Here is a 14,622-nt window from a genome sequence, read left to right as displayed (position 1 = left end):
TGAAGTGGCCATGCTGGAAATCTAAGTGCCCAGCGATTGCGGAAAGCAGGGAAGATGACACATATTCAGCCACAATGAAGAGATTAGAGGGAACACATGTTCAAATCCTATCTCTCAGTCAGTGCTTTCTTCCCATTCTATGGAAATATAACTTATATTTAACCCAAAAGAGTTAAAAGGGAAAAAAAAAAAAAAAGATGCAAAACCCTAGCTGATTATTCTTCTTAAGCAATTTCCTTGGTGCTTATTCTGGCTCAGACGCTCACATGGTAAATAGCTAAATGAGTTTCCCAGGCCATATGAAGACTGACGGAGAAGAATTAGATATAAGAATTGATTGAAGGACAAAAGCCATGAAAATAGTTTCCTGAATCCCTGTTATTGAGATAATAATTGATTTCTACACAATTACCTCTTTGGATGACCCCACTTTATTCATAAATGGAAAATCAAAATGGACCACATCATCAAGAAAGAGAAAAACCAAAGCAAGAGAAAATGAGAAACTCTTTTGGAAGTTAAATTTTCTCTTTTTCCAGAGCCAGCAACTCTACTTGAAACATGTCTATTTCATTCTTAAACCTCTGCATATCCTTCTCTAATTCTTCATTTACATACATTTCAGATGCGCTGTGACTATTAGGTGGAGAAGAATTCCCATTTTCTAATTCAGGTTCCATGCTTTTAATGTCACTAGCGCTGCAATTATCTGCATGCAGTGGCTTCTGGAACCAGTCCTGTATTGCTTTATTTTTCAGATCAGTATTTTAACAACAGCAAGGGGAAAGTGAATTTTTATTTGAATTCTATATTTCATCTTACCAGAGTAGACAAGCCACAGACTAGAATGACATGCTTGTCCCATGTCTAATTTCCGATTAGTTTGATCTTGCCTCATATTTTGTGACATTTGCATATCAATCTTTTGGTCTTTCACTTCAAATATAGCTACCGGCTCCCCTACTTTTTTTACTTTCTGTATCATTGTAAAAACGGTCCTCAATTTTCATAAACACATGTTCAATGTCTAATTGATCATTTTCAAAGTCTACTTTATTTTCAGGGAAATAAAGCTTTGAAGATGACTGACAAGTCTATCCAAGGGACCCAGAGTTTACAGACCACGGAAAAACATTTTTGAGACTGGGTTCTTTTTGTTCAGGAAATGCTTGGAATACTAGAGAGACAGATACTCCAAATGCATCTTTTCCCTTACAATCAGGTGTATTATTTGTGAGATTAGGAGATATTTCCTTTTGGTTTGCTCCTTCTTTAGGGTTATCACATAGTGGATCTTCCTCAGGAGAAACGGTAATTTGGTATTCCTCACAAAATTACACTGAACTTCCGCTTTAACTCGTTTGTGATGGGTGTTAACTTATCTTTGCATTCTAATTTGCCTTGTTTGATACACATTTTCTCATACAGTACTACACCAGATATTGAAATTTACAGTTTTACATACCTGTGCATGGTTATTCTCATCTTCATCAAGTTTTTCTTGTTCTTCCTCTGTTATCATTTCCAAGTCTAGTTCTTTTGACAGATCTGCATGTTTAGTTAATATTACTTAGAAAGTTTAGATAAAAGACATAATCCTCATTTAAAACAGAGATCTAAAACATTGTATGAAATGACAGATTAAATCAATCTTTTTTTTTTTTTTTTTTTTTTTAATTTCCCCTCTTGGTTACTTGATTTCAAAGCACCTATGCCAGCCCTCCGTTTGTTGTACTGGTGAAGGGGGAGGGAGAAACGCGACCTAAATCAATCTTAATCCTCGGCTGAATATTTACTTCTTTAAGAACTACTTCCAATGATCTGAAAACTTCAACAAACCATTTTGGAAATACCAGATGTCACCAGGTTACAGGCACACAAACAGCTCAAAGATTCAGTCAGATTGATCCAAACAACAGTGAACAAAACAATCAGAAACCAAGCAAAATACAGGACAGACATATAAAGTCACCATACATTCTCTTCTCTACTTCATAACAGGACCTTTTTAACAACATGCCAAGCATCAACTGCAACATTATTCATGGTTTACAAAATTCTTCTTACTTTTTAGCTTTTATCAGTTCCTTCATCTGAGATGCTTCCCTCTACTCTTCTGACAAATTACTTTTCATCTTTTAAAGTTCAACCTGCTTCGTGAAGTTGTCTTTGATTACTGCCATCTTTCCCCTGATAAAGAGCTACGCCTTTCCTTGTAGCTCCCTTAGTACTTTAAAGATTTTTCTAGTGTATCTTTCTAGATTTTCCTAGTGATAGATATAGATCTGAACTGTAAATTATTTCTTTACATGTCTAGCCCCTTGGTTCCTAGACTGCAGAGGACAAGCTCTTAAAAGTCACCTCAGTATATATAGCATTTATTATTATTATTATTGGAAGATAACTGCTTTACAGAATTCTGTTGTTTTCTGTCATACCTCAAAATGAATCAGCCATAGGTACACATATTTTGCCCCTTTTGAACCTCCTTCTCATCTCCCTCCCCATCCCACTCCTCTAGGTTGATACAGAGCCCCAGTGTCTCTTATTCAATAATTATTTCTCCGGTTTCCGCTCAGTACTAGACACGGGAGTTTCACAAAAAAATGTAGAAAAGGTGTCAGGCATGGCTTTTCTAGAGATAATACCTGAGTGCAGACTTACACAGTTCAAGGGAACAGAGGGCAGGAGAGGGAGAGCATTTCAGGCTGTAGCAAGATGGGGAGAGAAGCACACACACCACAGGGTAGATATTTGTCCAAAGTGAAGGGATGGGACTGACAAAGGTCTTGGCATCCCGTCCCATCACTTTGTGGCAAAGATATGGGGAAACAATGAGAACAGAAACAGACTTTATTTTCTTGGGCTCCAAAATCAATGCAGATGGTGACTGCAGTCATGAAATTAAAGGACACCTGCTCCTTGGAAGAAAAGATATGACAAACTTAGCATATTAAAAAGCAGAGACGTTACTTTGCTGACAAAGGTCCGTCTAGTCAAAGCAAAGGCTTTTCCAGTAGTCATCTATAGATAATGAGAGTTGGACCAAAAAGAAGATTGAGCACCAAAGAACTGATGCTTTTCAACTGTGGTGTTCGGAAAGACTCATGACAGTCCCCTGGACTGCAAGGAGATCCAACCAGTCAATCCTAAACAAAATCAGTTCTGAACATTCATTGGAAAGACTGACGCTGGCGCTGAAGCTCCAGTACTTTGGCCACCGGATTCAAAGGAGTGGCCAAAGGATAAATAATAAAAGGTGTCAGCACAAGGTAGACTTTGCCATAGAATCTAATTTGGAACCATCAGAAGGATGGTAAGGCCATGCCCAGGTGATCCACAGCTGAGTGCTCTGGGCTTCTGCATTACCTTCTTTGCTTCCTCTGTTTCCTGGCAGCTCCGACTTGCATAGCTCACAGAGCGAGTAATTCCCTACGGGGAACACCACTACAGTCTTCATCTTTATTTTATCTATTACGGTCTTCTGTCCAAATTCTGTGGATGCTGACTGATTTTTGGTCATTGAGTGGGATACCAACTCTTTGACAAGTCTCATTATTGAGGCTCAAAGCAGCAGAAGCCCAATTTGAAAAATGTGAAAACAAAGTCTCCATTTATTAGAATGTGAGAATACAAGTCTGACTAACTTGTACAAAGTCTTTCTTCAGAGAATCAGTTCCATGCCCTCCTTTCCCCTGAAACTCACTAGTCCTTCACAGCTTACAGTATCTCACACGTCACCGTCATTCATGAAGAGATGTAAACTAGTGTGCCTCATTTCTTCTCCTTTTTAATTGCCTAGTATTACTGATTTTGATTCACTCAACTTCTATTACATATTCTGTATCCCATAAGAACTTTACCAATAATTATTTTTTTCAACATCAGTTCAGTTCAGTTGCTCAGTTGTGTCCAACTCATTGCGACCTCATGAACTGCAGCATGCCAGGCCTTCCCGTACATCACCAACTCCTGGAGTCTACCCAAACTCATGTCCATTGTGTCAGTGATGCCATCCAACCATCCCATCCTCTGTTGTCCCCTTCTCCTCCTGCCCTCAATCTTTCCCAATATCAGGGTCTTTTCAAATGAGTTAGCTCTTTGCATCAGGTGGCCAAAATATTGGAGTTTCAGCTTCAACATCAGTCCTTCCAATGAACACCCAGGACTGATTTCCCTTAGGATGGATTGGATGGATCTCATTGCAGTCCAAGGGACTCTCAAGAGTCTTCTCCAACACTACAGTTCAAAAGCATCAATTCTCCTGCATTCAGCTTTCTTTATAGTCCAACTCTCACATCCATACATGACTATTTTTCAACATACAAATATATTATTAAGAAAATGTATATCTACCTTATTTTACACTTAATCATGCCTTATAATACTCTGTGCTATAGAGACCATGGTTTAAAAAACACTTTAAATGAATGCTACTACTTTAATTAATGTTACAAACCTAGACAACATTAAAAAGCAAAGACATCACTTTGCTGACAAAGGTCCGTACAGTAAAAGACACAGTTTCTTCAGTAGTCATGTACAGATGTAAGAGTTGGACCATAAAGAAGGCTGAGCACCGAAGAATTGAGTCTTTCAAAGAGTGGTGCTAGAGAATACATCTGAGAGTCCCTTGGACAGCAAAGAGATCAAACCAGTCAATCCTAAGAGAAATCAATGCTGAATATTCACTGGAAGGACTGATGCTGAAACTAAAGCCCCAATACTTTGGGCACCTGATGTGAATAGCTGAATCACTGGAAAAGACCCTGATGCTAGGAAAGATGGAGGGCAGGAGGAGAAGGAGACAGTAGAGGATGAGATGGTGGGATAGCATCACTGATGCAATGGATATGAACATGGGCAAACTCCGGGAGATGGTGAGGCACAGGTAGGCCTAGCGTGCTGCAGCCCATGGGCTCACAAAGAGTTGGACCCGACACAGCAACTGAACACCACCACCAATGACAACTTCTTTAATTACAATGAGATGATCTTTCCTCAGATTATCAATATCTTCAGAACTGATTTTCTAAGCCCTGGATAGACATCATAAACTTATATGAGACATGATAGTTTTGTGGGTGACCAATTGTTTCCACGTGAAAATAGGATAAGTCTAGGACCACACTGGATCCAAAGAGCACAGAGCACCATGAGGGAAGAATGAACACAACACAGAAATATTTGCTTAAAAAAAAAAGGAACTCTCAGCTCTAAATTTCTTAAGAGACATCAAAGAAACAAGCAAGAAATGTAAAAGTGAAACTTAAACCCTGTGTCAACACAAGGGTCCCTTTATCATTTCACATCCAACCATGCCAATGGTTTAAAATGGTGGTTCTGTAGTGTGCCCTGAGAATTCCTGAAGTCCAGAGACCCACTGGGCCAGGGGATCCAAGAGGTCAAAACTCTTTTCACAACAACTCTAAACGTTACTTCCATGCTCAATTATGTTTTGAGTGCACACAGGAGTTCTCCAGAGACAGGATATGTGATATCAGAACTCTAATGACGAATGGAATTAGCCATTATGATTGTGTGTGCCTGTATTTTTACCTTTTTTAGTTTTATTTTCCAGGAGTCTCTGGCTGAGGCGAGGGTTGGAGGTGGCCTGCTGCCTGGTCAGGGTAACTGAGTGGAGCAGTGCATGCATGGGACCTGTTGAAGGAGGTGCCATTATCTTCATTACCTCCACCATGGTCTGGCCTCAGGTCAAACAACAGGGAGGGAACACAGCCCCACCCATCAAAAGAAAACTGGATTAAAGATTTACTGAGCATGGCCCCGCCCATCAGAACAGGATCCAGTTTCCCCCTCAGTCAGTCTTTCCCATCAGGAAGTTTCCATAAGCCTCTTATCCTTATCCATCAGGGGGAAAGTAGACTGAAAACTTCAATCACAGAAAACAAACCAAACTGGTCACATGGACCACAGACTTGTCTAACTCAATGAAATTATGAGCGAACCATGCCATGAAGGGCCATCCAAGACAGACGGGTTATGCTGGAATGTTCTGACAAAACATGGTCCACTAGAGAAGGGAATGGCAAACCACTTCAGTATTCTTGCCTGGAGAACCCCATGAACAGTATGAAAAGGCAAAAAGATAGGACACTGAAAGGTTAACTTCCAATCAGCAGGTCAGTAGGTGTCCAATATGCTACTAGAGGTCGGTGGAAAAATAAATCCAGAAAGAATGAAGAGATGGAGCCAAAGCAAAAACAACACCTAGCTGTGGATGTGACTGGTGATGGGAGTCAAGTCCAAGGCTGTAAAGAGCAATACAGCATAGGTCCATGAATCAAGGCAAATTTGAAGTGTTCAAGCAGGAGATGGCGAGAGTGAACATCGACATTTTAGGAATCAGTGAACTAAAATGGACTGGTTTGTGGTTTAGGCCATAAGTCGTGTCCTATGCTTCTGACCCCATGGGCTATTTGTAGCTCACCAGACTCTTCTGGTGATAGGATTTTCCAAGCAAGAATGCTGGAGTGGTTGCCATTTCCTTCTTCAGGAGATCTTCCTGACCCAGGCATGGAACTAGGGTCTCCTGCATGGCAGGTAGATTCTTTACCGACTGAGCTACCAGGGAAGCCACCAAATGGACTGGAATGGGTGAATTTAACTCAGATGACCATTATGTCTACTACTGTGGGCAAAAGTCCCTTAGAGCAAATGGTGTAGCCATCACAGTCAATAAGAGTCCCAAATGCAGTACTTGGATGCAATCTCATAAATGACAGAATGATCTCTGTTTGTTTCCAAGGCAAACCATTCAATATCACAATAATGCAAGTCTATGCTCTGACCAGTAATGCTGAACAAGCTGAAGCTGAACGGTTCTATGATGACCTACAAGACCTTCTAGAACACCAAAAAAAGATGTTCTTTTCAATATAGGGGACTGGAATGTACAAGAAGGAATTCACGAGATACCTGGAATAACAGGTAAATTTGGCCTTGGAGTACAAAATGAAGCAGGACAAAGGTGAACAGAGCTTTGCCAAGAGAACGTACTGGTCATAGCAAACACCCTCTTCCAACAACACAAGAGATGACTCTACACATGGACATCACCAGATGGTCAATGACGAAATCAGACTGATTCTGTTCTTTGCAGCCAAAAATGGAGATGCTCTATACAGTCAGCAAAAATAAGACTGGGAGCTGACTGTGGCTCAGATTATGAACTCCTTATTGTCAAATTCAGACTTAAATTGAAGAAAGTAGGAAAAACCACTAGACCATCCAGGTATGACCTAAATCAAATCCCTTAGGGTTATACAGTGGACCTGACAAATAGATTCAAGGGATTAGTTTTGATAGACATAGTGCCTGAAGAACTATGGACAGAGATTTGTGAGATTGTACAGGAGGCATTGATCAAGTACATCCCAGAGAAAAAGAAGTGCAAAGAGGCAAAATGATTGTCTGACGAGGTCTTACAAATAGCTGAGAAAAGAAGAGAAGCTAAAGGCAAGGGAGAACAGGAAAGATATACCCACTTGAATGAAGAGTTCCAAAGAATAGCAAGGAGAGATAAGAAAGCCTTTCTCAGTGGTCAATGCAAAGAAATAGAGGAAAATAACAGAATGGGAAAGACTAGAGATCTCCTCAAGAGAGTAAGAGATACCAAGGGACCATTTCATGCCAAAATGGGCACAATAAAGGACAGAAATAGTATGGACGAGAAGGAAATGGCAACCCACTCCAGTGTTCTTGCCTGGAGAATCCCAGGGACGGGGGATCCTGATGGGCTGCTGTCTGTGGGGTCGCACAGAGTTGGACACGACTGAAGCGACTTAGCGGCAACAGCAGCAGCAACAGATGCAGAATATATTAAGAAGAGGTGGTAAGAACACACACATAAAAACTCCAGGTTCGATGCACGGTACTGGATGGTTGGGGCTGGTGCACTGGGACGACCCAGAGGGAGGGTAGGGGAGGGAGGAGGGAGGAGGGTTCAGGATGGGGAACACGGGTATACCTGTGGTGGATTCATTTCGATATTTGGCAAAACCAATACAATATTGTAAAGTTTAAAAATAAAATTAAAAAAAAAAAAGAAAAGATCTTCATGATCCAGATAAGCAGATGGTGTGATCCTTTACTTAGAGCCAGACATCCTGGAATGCGAAGTCAAGTGGGCCTTAGGAAGCATCACTACGAACAAAGCTAGTGGAGGTGATGGAATTGCAGTTGAGCTATTTCAGATCCTAACAGATGATGCTATGAAAGTGCTGCACTCAATATGCCAGCAAATCTGGAAATCTCAGCAGTGGCTACAAGACTGGAAATGGTCAGTTTTTATTCCAATTCCAACGAAAGGCAATGCCGAAGAATGCTCAAACTACCACACAATTGTACTCATCTCATACGCTAGCAAAGTAATACTCAAAATTCTCCAGGCCAGGCCTCAAAAGAACATGAAACGTGAACTTCCAGACATTCAAGCTGGATTTAGAAAAGGCAGAGGAACCAGAGATCAAACTGACAACATCCACTGGATCATGGAAAAAGCAAGAGAGTTCCAGAAAAACATCTACTTCTGCTTTATTGGCCACCCCAAAGCTTTTAACTGTGTGGATCACAACAAACTGGAGAATACTTAAAGAAATGGGAATACCAGACCACCTGACCTACCTCCTGAGAAATCTGTATGCAGGTCAAGAAGCAACACTTAGAAATGGACATGGAACAACAGACTGATTCCAAATAGGGAAAGGAGTATGTCAAGGCTGTATATTGTCACCCTGCTTATTTAACTTATACGCAGAGTACATCATGCAAAATTCTGGGCTGTATGAAGCACAAGCTGAAATCAAGAAGCCGGAAGAAATATCAATAACCACAGATATACAGATGACACCACCCTTATAGCAGAAATCGAAGAAGAACTAAAGAGCCTTTGGATGAACGTGAAAGAGGAGAGTGAAAAGGTTGATTTAAAACTCAACATTCAAAAAACTCAGATCATGGCATCTGGTCCCATCCCTTCATGGAAATAGATGGGGAAAGAATGGAAACAGTGACAGACTTTATGTGTGTGTGTGTGTGGGGGGGGGGGCTCCAAAATCACTGCAGATGGTGACTGCACCCATGAAATTAAAAGACGTTTGCTGCTTGGAAGAAAAGCTATGACCGACCTTGACAGCCTATTAAAAAGCAGATACATTACTTTGCCAACATCAGTCTGTCTCGTCCAAGCTATGGTTTTTCCAGTAGTCATGTATGGATGTGATAGTTGGACTGTACAGAAAGCTGCAAACCAAAGAATTGATGGTTTTGAGTTGTAGTGGTGGAGAAGACTCTTGAGAGTCCCTTGGACTGCAAAGATATCCAACCACTCCATCCGAAGGGAATTCAGTCCTGAATATTCATTGAAAGGACTGATGCTGAAGCTGAAACTTCAATCCTTTGGGCACCTGATGTGAAGAACTGACTCACTGGAAAAGACCCTGATGCTGGCAGAGACTGAAGGTGGGAGGAGAAGGGGAAGACAGAGGATGATATGGTTGGATGGCATCACCAACTCGATGGACTTGAGTCTGAGTAAACTCCAGGAGTTCTGATGGACAGTGAAGCCTGGTGTGCTGCAGTCCATGGGGTCACAAAGAGTCGGACACGACTGAGCGACTGAACTCAACTGAACTCCCATATAGTAAACATCAATAGACATAAACAAAAGTTCCTTGGAATTCTCAATACTTTTTAGAAGTATAATAGGATCCTAAAGCAAACAACTTTCAGAATCACTGTTTCAAAAGATTATGTCTATCCAATAGTCATTAAAGTATGATTACTTCCCCTACTTCTAATAATCAAAGACACCACAAACTCACACACACACACACACACACAAACACATGCACATACAAACACACACAGCCTGCTCATCAAAACATCTGACTGGCCTACGTTCATCTGTGTAACGATACTATAATGAAACAATTATAAGCTGAAATACAACTGACATATTAGCAGGTGAAGTTTTACTCTAGGGAGAGGTTAGAATTCAAACAAGCATTTTTGGACATTGGAAAAACCTTAGAGTCTAAAATTTAATCTCGGAGAGTTCCTGAGAAGTATAGAGATTCCAAACTGAGAACTTCAGAGTGTCGAAGCATATACAGAAACATGTTGAGATGAAGCTTACAATTTAAAATTTTTTGTTCTTATCCTTGTAAATATCTTTTATTTCAAAACACAGGTATCAACAATAACATTTGCTTTATGTATGTACAATTCTTCAATTAAATTTGCAAAGAAAATATTAGAAGTATGAAGACTGAGCATTTCAAATAGTTCAATGTCCCTCTTTCCAGAGTTAACTGTGTACTGCAAAATTTACCTGAACTGGATGTTTGTATATCCTTCATTCTGATTGTTTTATTAGCAACAGTCTCTCATTCTGACTGCTGGGTGAATGGGGTTTGGAAACAAGTTGATTACTAAATAATGTACATAGGAGACGATCCACAGTTCAGAATTCAAGATAAAATCATAAACGTTTTTACCTTCACGTTAGGATATTTGCCAGGAGAATCTAAAAGGAAAAAAGTGACACAAAGTTAATTACATGTAAATATGAAAGCCAGCTGTACATTCATGCAGAGTCAGTACTGAGCAGAATCCTCACACTCAGCCTTGGCATTGAATACATTCAATTTTAGTGTCTTGTTTTTAGGGGAATCTTAGGACACTGGTAAGACAGACATAGGAATCCACTAAAGATAGTGAAAAGGAAATATTACATTTAATTGCCACAGAATTATTAGAAACTAAAAATCTTGCATGTTTCAAAATCAGTGTAGTATTTATTAAAAGTATTTCTAGCATTTAGGGAAGGAACCCTATTAATCTGTTTGGCTTCAAATTTAGTTTGGTTTGGTACATCATGCTAATGCTTCAAAGTATTTCTATGAAACTACTTTAAAAAGAATCAGCTATATTTTTAAAAAAAAGTCAATGCCTCCTTTTTCAAATTAATCTATTTTGAATAACAAATACCAGCACAACATATATCTTTGATGCCTAAGAGTACTCGGAGGGGCTGTGGTTTCCCCTACTTCTAGCACCCCTCCCACCTCCAGGATTATCTGGGGCAAAAATGATCTTATCTCTCTTCAGGGCAAATACACTGAAGTCATCTAGAAGTTCTCTCAAGTGTCCTCATCAACTCCAAACTCACCTCCCTAAGGCTTTCCTTTCCTCCCTTTGTCCTTTCACTAGATTTTCTCCTATCCAAAGGGTAGTAATCTCTGGATCTGTGGACTTAAATCTTCCCCCTTGATATCCTTTCTCGTCCTTTCTATGGATCATCCCTACCTGTGGTCTTATTTACAGACTGGGGCCTGGTGGACTGGAGTCGACGAAAAGAAAGCAAAAGAGAGAGACTAATATTCCCTGGGTTACGTGGAAAACCAATAAAGCCCTTGAATAGGGCTTGTACCTCTCACTAAGGCAAAGGGCGTCCTCTCAAGGAGGTCTTGGAAGCCCAGGCAGGAAAGTGAGCTTGGCAGGCCTCCATGCTCCAAAGAACTAGCCAGAGAGACAAAGAAAGACATGGGAGAACCAAGTCTCTAGTGGAACAAGGGTGCATTATTCATGTTTGTGTGAGTTTATATATCGTTATACAAGGAAGCTTTAGGCAAAAAAATAAAGTTTAGAAAAGAAAAAAGCCAGATGTATAACAATGGTCACCAAGGAAATAACAAGGAATAGCAATCGCCACAAGGCCAGAAGACAATCCATATCTTGAGTAAGAGGGTCGTGACTAAGCAGTTTTACTGTAGGGTAAAAGTTACTGAAGGAAATCCATGTGTGCGTTCCATCCCATGACCTCAGTCCTGGGAACAGCGTGCCACTCCACTTGTTCCTGTATACCAGGAACTGATAAGGAACAGAGGGTTCATGAGAAACAGAAAACAACATACTGGAGTCCTAAAGTTGAACATTTCTTGACACCTACCATTTCTTTCTCCCTCTTTGCTTAGCAATGGTATCTTACACCTATAACTGCTACTTCAACTCTTTGCTTCCCTCTGGCTATAAACACGCTCAGAAAGAAACACAAAATAATGCTTTTCCTTGGTCCTGTTACGTCCTGCACTATCCAATGCTCTTCTTTCAGATTTCTCTATATGCAAGGCTACACCCTTGCTACTCTGAGAGCTTGTTAGAAACACAGAATCTCAGACCTCCTGCTCAGCATGTGCACTTCACACATGGTCCCAAAGAGACTAATTAAAATTTGAGAAACTCTGGTCTACACGGAGTCTGCTTTTACATGACTTCAACTTAATTCATTCTCCAGAAATCTCAGCCTCCGTTTCTTCATGCAAACACGTCCCCACAAGCTGAAATGGCATTAGAAGTTGGAAACCTTCCAGTGAACTGTGGGTTCCTTGGTCTCCCCATCATGCCCCCTGCTCTCTCCTACTTTTCAGCTCTCTTGTTTTGTCCCATGTGACACCATGCTGGAAAGCACAAACATTTCGTATGATACCAATTTGCACACATTACAGCTGAGCACCTATGCCCACGCTCCCCCAGAGGATGACACACCGCTCTGCACGCCCAGGGACCGCAGTTCTGAACGTCTTCCTAATAACGAGTAAACAGGAAGAGGCAAGAACTTTGCTGTTCTTCTCTGACAAGTTTTGGTGCCAGAAGCTCACTTCAAATTCACCGTCCATGTCAAATACTCTCCCTTTATCTAAAGAGCTTCATTACTTATTGCCCCCTTCCCCCACAGATCTGTGCTTCCTTTTCTTCATTTCCTCCCTGTACACTCTGCCTCTCTCACCCTTCATTCCCTCTTGCCTCTTATTTCTTGACTTTCCTTAGGTCATAGAGTATCTTGAAACAACTAATAATTTGTTTTTGGTCATGTGTCACATGGAATCTTAATTCCCTGAGCAGGGATCGAAACTGCACCACCTGCATTGGAGAGTCCTAACTAGACAACGTATTAAACATTGGACTGAGAAATAAGTCTAAGAACTAATAATTTAGCTCCTTAAACTAGATTCTCAATGTAATCTGTGGTAGAAAACTGATAAGATACATAATTGCTGTCCTTTTCTCATGTTTTTCTCACTACCCATCCGACAGGTGATTTTCTTTGCCTATTAGAATGTATCAGCATTCCCATTTTCAATCAACATTCTGTCAAATGATTTTTCTGTAAAATACAGTTCTTACCTTCTACTTGTCCATTCAATGTATTTTTTTCCTCTTACACCAGCAGTTCCAGGTAAATGATCCACATACTTCTGTGGAAGGCTCTCAGAGATACTCTGCTGGAATAGATGATAACAATGAGTTGCATGAAGTTTTCCTAATCACTTTTGCAGAAATACCCTACTTTTAACCTGGTTAAGACAGGTTTTGCCAAGATCCCACAGTTGCTCTAGGACAGAACCAGGATGCTGAATTCAAACATGGTGCTGCATCACCAAGCAGTCGTTGCCACATCTAAGAGATCAGGCCCTTCTTATCTCCTTCCATAGCTGCCACCTTCAAACAGGGCACCATTACTTTATGTTACTTCAAGTACGGCTGCCATAAAGGTACTCGGCCTGTGGTACTTAAGCTATGCAAAATGGTTTGCACTTACTAAAACATCACTAAAGCTTACTGCTGTTATTATAGCCCCACATATTTATTACTATTTCCCATGCTTTTGCTTCTCTTGACATGTTCCTTGCAAATCAACTTGACAATCCAAATGTAGCAATACTTTCAAGCCTCAAGCACTATCTTGTCAATGTCGATTTGGGAAAAAAAACCACAGTAGAAGTAAAAATCAAAACTACAATGAGATACTACCTCACACCAGGCAGAATGGTCATCATCCAAAAGTCTGTTACCTCTGCTGTTGCTTAGTCGCTTCAGTCATGTCCGACTCTGTGCCACCCTAGGACTGAAGCTTTCCAGGCTCCCCTGTCCATTGGATTCTCCAGGCAAGAATACTGGGGTGGGTTGTCATGCCCTCCTTCCCAACTTAGGGATCAAACCCAGATCTTGCACTGAAGGCAGATTCTTTACCGCTCAGCCCCAATGAGATACCACTTCACACCAGTCAGAATGGCCATCAATAAAAGGTCTACAAACAATGAATTCCAGAGAAGGTGTGGGGGTAAAGGGAACCCTCTTGCACTGCTGGTGGCAATGTAAATTGATACAACCACTACAGATGGTATGCAGGTTCCTTAAGAAACTAGGAATAAAACTACCTTATGCCCCAGCAATCCCACTTCTAGGAGTATACCCTGAGAAAACCAAAATGGAAAGAGATACATGCACTCCGATGTTCATTGCAGTGCTGTTTATGATAGCTAGAACATGGAAGTAACTTAGATGGCCATCAACAGATGAATGGATGAAGATGTGGGGGTACGTATATACAAAAGAACATTACTCAGCTGTAAAAAGGAATGCATTTGAGTCAGTTCATTGAGGTGGATGAATCTAGAGCCTATTATACATAGTGAAGTAAGTCAGAAAGAGAAATATAAATATCTGATACTAACACATGTGTATGGAGTCTAGAAAGATGGTACTGATGAAATTATCTGCAGGGCAACAATGGAGAAACAGAGAGAGAGAACAGAC

The 14,622-nt window shown here is 40.7% G+C and overlaps 1 long non-coding RNA gene across 1 annotated transcript; it reads right to left on the bottom strand.

Moving 5' to 3' along the window:
• Positions 1–10,168: 10,168 nt before the first annotated feature.
• Positions 10,169–13,871, bottom strand: LOC147371232 (uncharacterized). Its single transcript, XR_015163375.1, has 2 exons — positions 13,210–13,871; positions 10,169–10,549 (listed from the first exon to the last, which is right to left on the bottom strand). It is a non-coding gene; the product is annotated as an uncharacterized LOC147371232 (long non-coding RNA).
• Between the last annotated feature and the right edge of the window lie 751 nt (positions 13,872–14,622).

This window comes from Bos grunniens, chromosome 5, assembly GCF_055505025.1.
Source record: "Bos grunniens cultivar Pamir isolate PY7600 chromosome 5, Bosgru_T2T1.0, whole genome shotgun sequence".
In the NCBI taxonomy this organism is placed as follows: domain Eukaryota; kingdom Metazoa; phylum Chordata; class Mammalia; order Artiodactyla; family Bovidae; genus Bos; species Bos grunniens.
The sequence above is the reverse complement of the archived record's forward strand: the minus strand, read 5'-3'. Positions and strand labels throughout refer to the sequence as shown.